Here is a 14,330-nt window from a genome sequence, read left to right on the forward strand (position 1 = left end):
GCATTTGAAGCGCTGACGGTCGGTGGCGAAGCGACGTTCCCAACCCGTGCCTGAGCTGACAGGTCCACGCAGCAGAGCGTCCGCGCCTCCGCAGCCACGTAAAGCGCGCGTAAATTAGTCCGCTCGAGATGTCATCTCCCTCTCAGAGTGAACCGTCATTTGACCCAAAGTAGGAGCGACCAGCCCTCCCTGCTGAAGCTGCCAACCCGTGCTTAGGGTAATTAGAGGGCTTGCGAACTTGTGTCATTTTGAATGATGTGGCGAAGTTTGAAATACATTGGCAAGTCTGTCCAGTCAGCCAACCATCTCAACACTTGTTTGTAATGACCAATGTTTCACTGCAACCCGTGCTGCTGACGCCACATTGCCGTAGAAACAGGGGCTGTGTGTTCACGTTTTTATTCTGATTAAAGCAATACAGTATTGCACTCCCCAATTAGCCATTCTGGGAGGAATATCCTGAATTGAGTAGCCCTTTATTTTCCCAATAACAATGCAAACTAAATGTGACATGGCGGTGTGTTTTATCAAAGTTGCTTATTATGCTGCGCTGTTTGCCGCGAGGTGCATTTATATTTCATATAGAGCCGTCAGGGCTCTTAATCCCTTGAATTGAGGAGGTTCTGGCAGCCGGCAAAGAGTGAGGCCCCGGGGGATCTCTCTTGATCTACTGTTTAATTGCTCTGAAGAATATGATGAACGAAATCAAGGAGCATGAGCACATCCCTTGACAAAAGTACTTTGTGAATTGTTCTTCAGATCCCATCCTAGAGCAGCACATTTAAAGCGTGATTGAAAGGCAGGAAAATGGCATTAAAATGCCTGCACCCCCAGAGGGGAACGTCCAAGGTTGGCAGTAAAATGTGCCCACTGTAACTGTCTTGTCTCTTTAGATTTCTTTGTCGCTAAAGCTTTTTCCTTTCAGTGTCCGCTTAGGTCTGTTCATTTTATTGAACGTTTTTATTTTTTACTTCCTCTAATTCTCAGCCTTCCTCGGCCATCCCCGATATCTGCAGAATTCTTCTTTATAGGTTAAGGAGAATAATGTCCTATGCAAATAATGTCGATTTGTATATATTTTAAATACCTCTCCCCTAATACTCTTTAAAATGTTGTGTTGTAATAAGTGCCTTTAAAGAGAGCAATAACAAATAATACATGCCAGACGAAAACAACATGGTAGTGATATTGCTACTCAACTGCAATAGGAAAACTACATCACCAGTGTAGCTGTAATAACTTATTAGCACATGGAAGTTTTTATCGATCTCCTGAGAAAATGCAAATTCTCTGAAAAGTCAATAAGTCATGACCATAAAGAGGAAAACAAAAAAGGAACACATTAGTGAAGATAGAAGGAACTTACATTGGTTAGCCGTTGAAGATAAAATCCTTTTTAAGGCATTGACTCTGACACACACATGCATTCATGGGAAGGCCCCAGCCTACCTTAAAAATAAACTGTCACTTATGTGCCAAGACACGCGCTTAGATCAGACTCAAAAGGCCAAATAGATATAGCCAGGTTCAAGAAAGCAAACAGATTGAGCAAGACCTTCCACATCAAAGCTGCCATTATGTGGAACAATCTCCCACTACAACTTAGGCTAGAACAGAAAAACACAAGCTTTCGAAAAAAACGTAAGACCCACCTCTTCAAATGATACCGCAGATATCAGTGATACTATCCCATGCACCTTATATCTGAGTAATATTGTCCCGAGACTTCAGTTTGTTATTGTCCAGTTGTCTACATGTTGGCGCCCCGATGCTTGCAAGCTCACGGCGCGATACAAATAAATAAATAAAATAAATAACAGTGGTTATTGACTGTATTAGATCATTCTGAGACCTGGAAAGAGCAGCAAATATATCTTCGCATTCAAGCAGGAGCAGTGTTTCCCCGTAAGATTTCTTTCAACAAGACACACTGCCTCGTTTTTCACTGCACCATCATCGTTGCAGGCACTTGATGCATCAAAGTGAAAAACCAAAATATAAATGTTTTACATCACACCCAATGCATATTCATGTTAACATCGTTCTATTTCAGCCTCGTAGCAACTGTCTCCAGATGGAGCACACAATCCGTATGGAACCCTCAGCTCCTTCTTGTTTTATTCCATGTGGCCAAGCCTATCAGAGGGAACTCTGTTGTTGTACATGACGGAACATTACAATAACAAAATATAACACATTATCTCCCCCAACGCGCAAAACTAAAATAAACATAAGGTGGTTCTTCTTCCTTGCAACAATTTTCCCTTTGTTCCACAACTAGCCTTCTTCAGTGACCGGGAAGTGACATCTGTCTTTTGTGTCCCCAAAGCCTTGAGGCCTCCTTCACAAAACCTGGTTTCCTTACTCATACCAACCCCTTTCCGGAAACACCTCGTCCCTATAACATTTCAGACGAGTATACCTCTCCTTCGTTTTCTTTTTTTCCCCACAAAACTTTTATTTAACATACTTCAGGAAGAAGTCCAAAACTCAGTCCCTCCAGTGGCCTCCTTGGGCGAAACCTATCGGGGGCAGCATACTCCGCTAAACCCCTTAGACCAAAACAAAGTGTCTCACCTGTGGTAGTCTACCCACATTCGCTGTGCAGTTTTCTGCTTAGTCAATGAAAGGTCTCCATATAGACAGGTATTTATTGTGCAACCCCTCACGAATTGCAGTCATTTTATCTGCCACTATAATGTCCCATAGTTTGACCCACCACATCAGGACCAGCGGGTACTCCTTGTTTTTCCAGTTTTGCACAATAGTCAGTTTGGCTGCCAAGAGAAGGTGCCCAATCAGTGTGGCCATTGTACCCGTTAAGGGAAATGGCACTTCAAACGTATCCACTAGCAATATTACCCGGGGGTTCATAGGGCGAGTGAGCCCCGTAATCTCCCAACACCTCCTTCCAGAAGAGCTCAACTTTTGCACAAGTCCACACCATATGGAAAAGAGAACCCACTTCGTCACAGTCCTGCCAACAGCTACGTGGGTGTTCTGCAGAGATTTGGTGAATCCTTTCTGGTGTAAAATGCCACAAAAGGCAGAACTTGTATGCACGTTCCTTGTCCGTAACAACATCAAGACGATTTGTGCATTCTCGCCCAGATCTGTAGCCATGCCTTGTCCTCTATTGGGTCTCCCAGATGCTCCTGCCACCGACTTATGTTTGGTAGTCATGTTATTGGGTCCCTTATGTCCAAGAGTCTGTAAATCTGTGAGACCCTTCCCCGGAAAGACCCTCCCTGGATCGTCAATTCAAGGGCGTTTGACAGTCTAACCGCCCCTAATTTTCATGTGGGGGAAGCAAAGCCCAGTGTCTCAGCTGTGTGTATCGGAAGCGTTCAGTCTCCGGCAGGATAAATGCCACCTGACATTCTTGAAAAGTATGCGGATGCCCTTCCACATACAACTGCTCTGGTGTTACTAACCCACCTGCTACCCACGGTCCGAAATTCCTAGAGTTCCACCCAGGGCAAAACTCTTGATTATTCCAGACTGGTCTGAGTGGACCAGGACCCTGTGTCACGTCCCACCTACGAAGAGCCCGACCCATATAGTACAGTGTGTTTCTGGTGGCAGATAGGAGCGAGAAGCTATGTGTCGTGTTCAGGGATCCCTAAATTACATATGCGAGGTGAGCAAGGCCCACAGCTGATTGAGCCTGCTCTATGACTTTCCAAGTTGGCTGCATAGCGGGGTCCCCCCAGGTGACAGCGTGAGAGATCTGTGCTGCTAGATTATATCAATATATGCAATATAGCCAAAATTACATTTTCCTTCCTGGATATATGTACACTTTTAAATTAATTTTCCTGCAAGGATGTGACCTACCTCATTGTTCTCATTGATACGCCTTTAACTCTTGGACATAAAAACACCCACCAGTAGTGGTTGGTCAGTTTTAATAACAAACTTTCTGCCCCAGAAGTAGAATTTGGGCCAGTGCCCAGACACAGCTCAATACCGCCTACTCTATTATGGGGTTCCTGCATTCTCCCTCCTTTAGAGAGAACGATTGTTCTTTCCAAACCTCTTTGATTTTATTTTTTGTCCATCATGCCTAGGCAGTCTTATTCAATGTCAAATCTTGCCAAGGCTGGCACATTATCTATGGCCCTTTTAATAGCTCAAACCCCTTGTTAAATTCCTCATTCCAAAAAAATGCTCTGTTTTTTTTATTGCATGGTTTTTAATGATTATACTATGGTCAGCAAATCACTCTACAAATTTGGAATAGTAGTCCAAAAGGCCTTGGGAAGCAATCACCGTCTGCCCGACTTGTGGTCTGGTCCTTCCTGATAGCTTTGACCAATATATCTTTTTGTTCTGCCCCCTCATTGCTGAGTTTGTGTTGCAACCATTCAATGGATTTGAGCCAACATTTACATTTCTTTTTCCATTGGGAAAGGCCTGCATCCCCGGTAGTCCTAAAAACGTAGCCAGCCTCCTACTTGTTCCTGTAACATTTTGCCATATAAAAGGAATCCTCTTGAAAGCATGAGGCGACTTCTGCTGTCCCAAACATGGAATGCATAATTCTCAAATCTTCTGACACAAAGCACACTAACAAAAATGTCACGTGTTTCAATCTCAATGCACAGCCAGGCGAAATGTATGTGTAACGACGGGTGTAGCTTTAGTCGGTTGTATGCTGAAGCCATGTCTAAAGTAGTAGAAACACCAAGCTTACTAGCTCTCCAATTTTTAGGGGGTGGAACTATATCGACCACAATACATTTGTTTACAGCCTTTAGTCAAAACACAATACATCTTCCCCATGGGCTTCCAAGCTGCCACAGTGGGGGAAGCCCACTCTGAGGAGTCCACCAGTTCTATCGCAATTTGGGGCTTCCGTTTCCTCTACTTCTCGAAGTTCTTCCTCTAGGCATGCGTCCCTCTTTATGCGTTGTGTTGAAATCCCTTTAGACCTCCTCCATTTTGGTGAACACTTCCTCAAGCCCTTCTCCTCATCCTGGGGTAACTGGTTCCCCAACAGGATTACTTGTCTGCTGTATTGGGATTAAAGAAAAACGCAAGAAGTCCAGTACAATAAAAACCTTAAACAGGAAATGAAAGGAAAAAGGGGAAAGGCAGAAGCCAGTGTTGAGGAAAGAAAATACCCATTGAGAGCATCAAATGAGGAGAAAAGAAAAAATTATAATGGGAGGCTAAAAGACCAGGTGAATACTCTTGACACTTAATAGTTCTGGAGAAAGTAGCACATACATTGATTATCAAATATGTATGTATACTTCATAAATAGCGATATAAATTCCTATGTTTTGCAGACAACAATTTTTTGAAACGTAATCATTTTGACAATGATTGTTGCAAGTGGAAAACATAACATCGAAGCAATAAAGAATCATATATATTTCATCAATTTTACTGATGTGGTGATAATTATTCCCAACTTATATTCATTTCTATCCCTTCAAATTCTGAAGGGGTTTCTCTGAACCAGAGAACCATTGGGTCTGCCTACGTGACATAAAGGGAAACTTAATTCGGTCTTGGGTGGGATTGTCTTGAACGTAGTTGGGAGAGGCCCCCGCTTGGGTCACATTTTGGCAGCGTTCAGCTGGGCCTGGCTGCCTTCTTCAGGGGGTGGCTTAAAAGACCCTGTGGATACATATACAAGTCTATTAGGGCTAGGCACAGGTTGGTGTGATACTATGAATCAATCAATCAAGAGGGGATGGGTTTTCGGCTGGAAAAAGGTACCAAACGGGCACTGTCAATGGTTCGTGGTAGGGACATCCACATGAGGTGAGCGTTGCCCAGCGCCTAGTGTGCGAGAGGGTGCATCTGGGCAGTGTGTCAGAGAGCCTCCTATCTTCAAATTGAGGAAGGTCACAGTGGTCAGGCTCTAGAAAGGAAGGAAGGGAACTATCCCGTGCGTGACAAGCTGAAATAGCGATGTATTGGTCAGCTGCTTCTCATCAGACAAGACGGAAAGAGGGACATACTGCTGTTGAAACAGGGATACATGAGGTTTACCGTTATATGGCCAGCAGGATGCATAAAAAATGGTCAATGGACCATCGTGTCTATAAGGTGATCTATGCCAGCGTCACTGTGCTGGAGGGGCTGCATCAGCAACCGTGGCGTCCTGGAGCCGCAGCAGTACACACGGAGGGGCTCATTACGACCCAGGCATTAACCATGGTGCTATTAGCGCCATGGTTGACGCCGGTATTTTACCGATTGCGCCATGGCGGAATTACCGCCCCATTCCAAGGTTGACGGGGCGCTAATTCCCCATTCACCATTGGCCCTTCTCCATTCCCATTTTTGCCCCATAGGGCTCAATGGGAATGGGAATGGGGAAGGCGGTAATTACGGTACCGCAAATTGCGGTACCGTAATTACCTCGAAAGTCCCTTTGCGGGTTCCTTCCTTAACGGCTGGTAAAACTAGCCGTTGGTGGGGACCCGCAAAGGGACCTCGTAATTAGGCGTTAAGGGGTTAACTGCGCTGCCACATTTTACGGCGCCGTTAACCCCTTACCGCCTGGGTCGTAATGAGGCCCAGAGAGTCTGCCGTGTGAGTCTGAAGGTTGAGAGCATGCCATTGCGTCTGCTCGTAATATGAGTAGTGGTGTGGTGGCATGGGAAACCCATACGCAGTGCTTTGTTGAACTCCTTGTTGCTAGGCAACCAGTGATGTAGTACGTGTCGGGCAGACGGTGAGCCTCTTGAAAGGGGGAGTGGACTGTCCTCAAGTGAATCCAGTAGTGTAGATTGAAGCCAAATGGGCATCAAAAGTGGGCTCATGCAAGTATGCCGCATTCGGCCAGGACCAAGGTCTAAATGTAAAAGAAATATGAATCGACGGTAAGAGGGGCGCTCCCTGTGGAGGGTGTCTTGATATTGGGAAAATCTTCCTCGGGACCAGCCCTTAGACCAAAAATTACCCAATTCAGCCCAAAATACAGGTTCTATTGTGCCGAGCAGTGAACTCATGCTAGTGACAAATGACACCTTCAAAACGTTTTAGTATTTATTCTAAGCAGTGAATTTCAGCAACATTTTGGGATTCAAGTTAGAGAAGATTACAAAGCACAAAACTTGGAGAAATGCAAAATATAGAGAAACATAGAACTTAGAGAAACATAGAGAAACACAGTCTTACGCCCCTTCAATCAGCACTGGGAGACCCTGGCCCTCATAAGCTAGCTGTAACAAGCCCCGCTCAGAGGACAGCGCTACAGGGTGCCGACAGAGCCACAGATTCCGGACACTTGATCTTGCTCGAACCAAGTCCACAGATTGATCTCCCACCTGAGTCATGTGGGCATGCATTTTTATAATCTCGTGCTGTCAGTCCATGACGCACAGTTCCAGAACTTTCCCTGTGCAAAATATAGGCTTGCTCATGGAAAAACCCAAATCTGTGAATTTCCACTGTGCTCCTTTTCTGTGCCCCTCCCTACTTGGAGCCCATCTGCGCGAAAACTCAGGAATGTCTTATCAGTGCCTTCCCAGAGAAAGAAGATTAGTTTACGAAGCCATGCAGGGCTACCTTTAGAAAGGCAGAATATTCTAAGAGAAGCTGAGATGAATTAACCCCATGTGAGCAAGCTCTAAAAGGCATGCACTCATAGCTTAGTGTTCACAGCGCTTAAGATTGGCTATCTAAGCGCTATATAGGTGCCATAATGTTCCAAACACTCCAATAATGTCTATTAGCTACAGAGCTGGGGCCTTCGCCCTGCCTGTCTATCTACAATGCATAATGTGACCTACCACCCCTACTAGGCCTGCATATTCCTTGTAGCTCACTACTGCGTAATGGAAGTGCTACAACAGACTACTGTCAGCATTTTTGGCACATACTTTGAATAAACTATTGGCTTTCAGCGGCTAATGCTGTCATCTAAAGCCCTGATTGGCAAATTTGCAATTTTGTGTATCACTACAGAGGGGTAGAGGAACTGTTTAACGCTTATCATTTGTGCGCATGGAACCGAAAATGGTCATTACACTGGCAGTATAATTACTGGGGAGTGCCCACTCGCGGGTCGTCATGATGGCATTAGAAACAATGTTGGCCCCCAGATTAATGGAAGGGAGTCTGGGGGCCACCCGAGGGGGGGAGGCAAGCAAATGCGTCTCCATGGACATGGCCTGATGGGGCACAGTGCATGGGGACCATGTGGTATGCCGCGCTCGGTTTCTATATGTACCTATGGGTGGCTGCAAACTGAGTGTGTAGATATATGTGCCAGTTATATGACCAGGGGTAGGAATTGTTCATTAAGTACATGGCTGAACGTATCCAATCTATGGACCCAACGGCATTCCAAGTCCAGTAGATGTCTGGGTACATTAGGGCCCCCTCTTATTTTTTCTAGGACCCACCAGAGCAAATCATCAGGTGTGTGTCTGGCTTCTACGTAGTGTTCCACCAGGGGGACGGTTACGTTTTTACACAGAATTCTGGATCGATGTTCAGAGCTGCAGGTGTTCACAGTTTTCATAGTTTGACCCACATAGCGCAAACCGCTTGGGCATTGTATCCAATACACCACCTGGTTTGACTTGTAGTTGGTTCTGTCCTGTAGGGTCCTTGTCTTACTCCCAAATTGGAAAGATTGTATTTTTGTGGTGAATTTACAAGCCACACAGTTTCCACATGGGTAATGGCCCTTGATGGTACGCAGATTCCAGAGGCCAGTTCTCTCGGCCACCTTTATGTAATGCGAATGGACCAGGTGCTCGGGTATGTTACGGGACTGTTTTAACGCAAACCATGGAGGTGGTTCCTCCGGTAGATTGAGGAGTGCCAGAGGCCAGTATTTGTGGATGATCTTCTTGATCTTGAATGTCTGCGGGTCATGTATTATGACACATGCAAGTCATCCATACTTAACTTCTGGTATTGGGTCCTGTGGTTTGAGTAGTGCTTCTCTGTCCGTGAATCTGGCTCTTTTGATGGAGTTAGCAAGTAATCTCTTAGGGTAACCCCGATGTCAGTGTCTCTTGTCGAGAGTGGCCCCATGCTTGTAGAAATCATCAAGGGATGTATAATTCCTGCGCAGACTCAGGAATTGTCCATATGTTAGGTTCTCTTTGTATGTGGGAAGGGTGGTTGCTAGAAAAATGAAGAAGAGTATTTCTGTCAGTTGGTTTTCGATATAGGCTGCATTCTGGTGTTTAATGATTAGATCCAGAAAGTGTATGGTCTGGTTGTTGTAGTCCATTATGAACTGTATATTATTGTTGCAAGTGTTTGTCCATGTATACACTAATTTTAACTCCTCTTCACTGCCTTCCCAGATGCAGATTATTTCATTGATATATCTCTGCCAGAACTTTAAGTGAGGCTGCCAGGGGTGCTGTCCTGTAAGGATGTAATTCTGCTCATATGTCGCCATGTATATAATGGCTAAACTGGGTGCAAACTCTGCCCCCATGGCTGTTCCTTTTGTCTGGAGCTAGAACTGATTAGCACATAATGAACAGCACATAATCCTGGAGGTCTTCCTTCCACATTGTCCATCTGATTATCGGATTTTCTGGACCCAGAAAGAGTTGGGGTGGTCTTGCAACATTGGCCATTTTCTTTGTAAGCTACACTGGTTCATGACACTGCACCAGAGTACCCCTGTCAGTGGCTGAGAGAAAGGAAAATAACCGGCTATCATAAAAGAAAGAAAAACTAGCTGAAGCAATGGACTAAATAAATGGTTAACGTGGATGAGGGATGTTAAGTAATGGGAATGTGTATAAACTGTTTACTTTGTTTTCATGATGATTCTCTGATAGGATTTATTACACAGAAAGATGCGAGAGGTGCATCACCTCCATGGCCTGGTAAGTTATTATTACCCCTTGATAGTCAGTTTGCTGCTGGTACTATTTGTTCACCGTATTGCAGGTCTCCCGCCTCTTTCATGCGTGAGGTCTGTTGGAGCATTGTGATCCTTATGCGGAGCCCGCGTATGTAGGCCTTCCCTGTGGGTACAGCAGGGCCCTCTCTGCTTTGCGCGCTCAGTACAGTTAACATCACTGAGGTGCTTGTAGACAAAGTGGTTGACCAATTCTATATAATAGCCAATAATAGGCCATTTGTCCACACCCTCATCAAACTTTCCATGGACTAACATGTACCAATAGTATGTAATGTAAATGATGCAAGCCTTGGAGTAAGTCTCCAAAGTGTGACTTTATTGTAGACACAGATGTACATTAGAAAAAGTGTTGACCAGGCTCCCAGGAGCATAACAGGACAGCTTCTCCCTTCAGTCTTGCATCAACCCCTCTCACCTCTTTCTGATTCCATTCCCTGTGGCAAAACCCTTTGTTTGTGATCTATGTGCCATATACATGAGGGACACTACAATAACATGATACAAAAGCTAAATGTAGTGGGGTCGTATGGATGACCATCGCCAGATCAGGTACTTTCAGAAGTGTAGTTTTATTGCTAGATCAGTTAGTCAGCACACACAGGCCCGATACTCAGATAAGACCAGACATATAGAAGAAATGTAACGGGGCAAGCTCAACACCCATTCAACCAGCAGATCTCTCTGTTTGTTTAACACCAACTCCCGGACTAAGCATCCACCTAGAACCCCCAAACACTCCGACCTCAACAGCATTCCAACTGTGATGTCACCAACCCTGACATTAGCAGTACTGCCAGGGTCACAGCACAAAGGAAAGATCAGGACAGATCACTATATCTCTCCCTCTGTTACAACTCAGAGAAACTGGAACGAAAACACCAGAAGTGACCGGCACTTCAAAACCTTTCGTCCTCACTCACTCACTCACTCACTCACTCACTCACTCACTCACTCACTCACTCACTCACTCACTCACTCACTCACTCACTCACTCACTCACTCACTCACTCACTCACTCACTCACTCACTCTCCTAGAAAGTGGCCACCAAAATAGGAGAATGCCAGGAATACCATAGGCGACGAAAACTAAGAACCAACCAAACCAGATGAGGGCAAAAGGTGAAACGCAACCACCCCAGCCCCCACAAAAACAACACCTTCCACACAAGGGAGTCAGACACTCACTGGAATAAAATGACCGAACCGTAAGCTGCCCAGACACAAAACGCCCAACAAACAACCCATACTATAACTATCATTATGCCTCCCAACAAAAATATTAGTGAAGATAAACAGATGTAGTGAATTACATAGGATGCAATTCAGTATAATGTAATATACTTTTATTTAAGTATATATCTTTGGAGGAGCCCCCGAGTGGGCCCTTTCAACACAGCCACATCTTCGTGTATGATTCCGTCAACATTCTAGAATGATACACGAAGATGTAACCCTAGCAACATTCAACATTCTCACATCTTCCCACCTTAACAATAACATGCAATTTGTATATTCAAACACAAAAAATATTTTTTTAAATTTAACTAAAAACACTTAATCTATGAAATGACATGACACCGTATTTTTCAACCAATAAAGGATACATCTTTCTCCATGTGTCTTGCATCTACAGCCAGTCTTGGAACGTATAACTGTGTTGAACTCTTCAATAATACACATAGTCTTGCTTGTAATTCCATACTCTTTTCCTACATTTTGATCCTGACTGAATACTGTCATTTCTTCCTTCCATTGAACTTCCCTGTACATTCCTTCCTTGTGATCCTTCATTGACCAGTTCTCTGAGTTCATCACCTCCATTCTTGAAATTTTCAACTTCCTTCAATCCATCTTCTCCATATTTCATCACTTCTTTCTCCTTTGCCAACACAACATCATCACATGACCATTTTTTTCCATCTTCAAGTACCACCGACTTCCTTGAACAATCTATTACTCTCTGAGGAGAGCGAAACTTAGATTCACCTTTCATCACACGTTTTGGTTCTTTTACTCTCACCATATCACCTACATTTATTTTACTTTCTTGAACATTCTTCTGTTGGTCATAATAACTTTTATACTTCTCTTGTTTCCGTTTTACTCTGACCACAATGTCATCCATATTGATTTTTTTACTCTCATTACTCATCATCCAAGCAGGTCTCAATCTATTGTTACAAAGTCTTCCTCTCATCAACGTAAATGGTACTTCTTCAGTTATGGAATGTGGCGTCACTTTATAAGTAGTGAGAGCTTCTTTAAGTGTTTCCTTCCATGGTAACCCATTAACACAAGCTAACTGTATAATCCCCTTAATGAAACGATTCATTCTTTCTACAAGCCCGTTACCCATTGGATGGTACAATGCAGTAGTGCTGTGTTTAATAGATCTATCCTTTAAAAATCCTTGAATCTCTGATGACATGAACTGGGCTCCATTATCTGACACAATTTCTTGCGGGTCTCCCTCTCTACTAAATATTTCATCCAGGAACTTCACAACCTTGACAGCCGACACTGATTCTTCTACTATACCACATTCCACCCATTTAGATGTATAATCAACCAAAACCATCAGATAAATCTTCTGAGACTCCAAAGATTCGTATGGGCCAGCTATATCAATAGCCAATTTAGTCCAAACAGTACTAGGAATGTCCACCGGTTGTAATGGAGTTGTTCGTATGGATTTGCTCTTGTCACTCACTGCACATGCTGTACAATCCCTTACTAAAGTCTCCATATCACTCCACATGTTGGGCCACCAGTAACTTTCTCTTACTCTTCTTTTAGTTAACATTCTGCCCACATGGCCTTCATGTGCAATATCCATGATCCTCTTTCTTAAAACTGTTGGTGGTATTATCCGATCTCCTCTGTATACACATATTTCATCACTAGACAATTCATCCTTAAATCTTTCCCAGTGTCTTAACTTGTCATCGGAATCTCTCCAACCAGTTTCAATAGCCTTCCTCAACATCTTTTGTTCGATGTCACTGTCCTTCGCTTCTATCCATTCTTCTTGTGAGAAACTGGGATGCACTTGAGCTATAATGCAATCCATGTGCTGTTCCTCTCTGAACATTTGTTCATCACCACAGTCATTTGCAACCTCTTCACAGGGCAATCTGGAGAAACAATCCGCAACCACATTGTTTCTTCCCGGAGTGTACTTTATGGTAACATTAAATTGCATAATAATCAGAATCCATCTACTTATGCGTGGAGACATCATGTGCGAATTTTTCGCATTCAAAACATGAACAAGAGGCTTATGGTCCGTCCTGACATCTACAGGAATACCCCAGATGAGACTCTTGAAATGTTCTAAAATCCACTTCACTCCCAAAGCTTCTTTTTCTATGGTCGAATAACTTCGCTCAGCTCCTCTTAATGTCCTTGATGCAAACGCTATGGTAACAACTTCACCATTTTGCACTTGTTCTAACACACCTCCTAAGCCCACATTGCTAGCATCAACTGCTATCCTTGTTTTGGACTTTGAATCAAACATTTTCAAAGCAGGTGCTCTGTTAATCATAATCTTTATCCGCTCAAATTCCTTTTTGCATTCTTTTGACCAATCATATCTCATTCCTTTACACATCAAATTCCTCATATTTTCGGTATTATCCGAGTAATGATCTATAAATTTGGAATAGTATTCTGTTAGACCCAAAAAACTTCTCAACTGGTCTTTGTTATTTGGTTCTGGGATTTTAAGAATGGTGTCAACCAAAGACTCCTTAGGCATGATGCCTTTGTCATTTATTCGATGTCCTAAATATGTGACTTCATTTTTCTTTATCTTACATTTTTCCATTTTGAGTGTCATTCCTTTCTGCTGTAACACTTGTAGGACAGCTAGCAATTTTGCATCATGTTCTTCTTGAAACATTCCTGACACCAAAATATCGTCTTGGAAGTAATACACTCCTTGTAGACCATCAAACAGATGCTGCATTAATCTCTGGAACACTGCCGCAGCCGAAGCTAATCCAAACGGCATTCTCTTGTACCTAAAAGCTCCCAACGGCGTCACAAATGATGTCAAATGTCTCGATCCTTCCTCAAGAATCACTTGGTGGTAGGCTGACGACAAATCTAAAGTCGTGAAATATTTCGCCGGGCACATGGTGGACAACATTTCTCCAATGTTCGGTAACGGATGTCTATCTATCCATATGTTGGCATTTAAATCTCTTAAATCAACACACATCCTAATAGATCCATCAGTTTTTTTAACCAATACAATAGGCGATAACCACTCCGAACTCTCAATTGGTTCAATCACATCTTGCTTACAAAGTTTTTTTAATTCAGCTTCCAATGCATCCTTGGTGCCCATGGGTATATTTCTCACTTTATGCACAACTGGTGTTACACCTCTTTTGAGAATGATGCGATGCTCAAATCCTTTAAGCAAACCAATCTTGTCATTGAAGACATTTGGAAAAGATT

At 43.5% G+C, this 14,330-nt stretch overlaps 1 protein-coding gene across 9 annotated transcripts in view; it reads left to right on the top strand.

Annotated features, from left to right (window-relative positions):
* RAPGEF2 (Rap guanine nucleotide exchange factor 2) overlaps positions 1-14,330 on the top strand; it is a 1,671,940-nt gene that overhangs the window by 572,032 nt on the left and 1,085,578 nt on the right. The window lies entirely within an intron of this gene.

The sequence above is a fragment of the Ambystoma mexicanum genome, chromosome 6q (assembly GCF_040938575.1).
Source record: "Ambystoma mexicanum isolate Mex_15411 chromosome 6q, UKY_AmexF1_1, whole genome shotgun sequence".
NCBI classification, from domain to species: Eukaryota; Metazoa; Chordata; class Amphibia; order Caudata; family Ambystomatidae; genus Ambystoma; species Ambystoma mexicanum.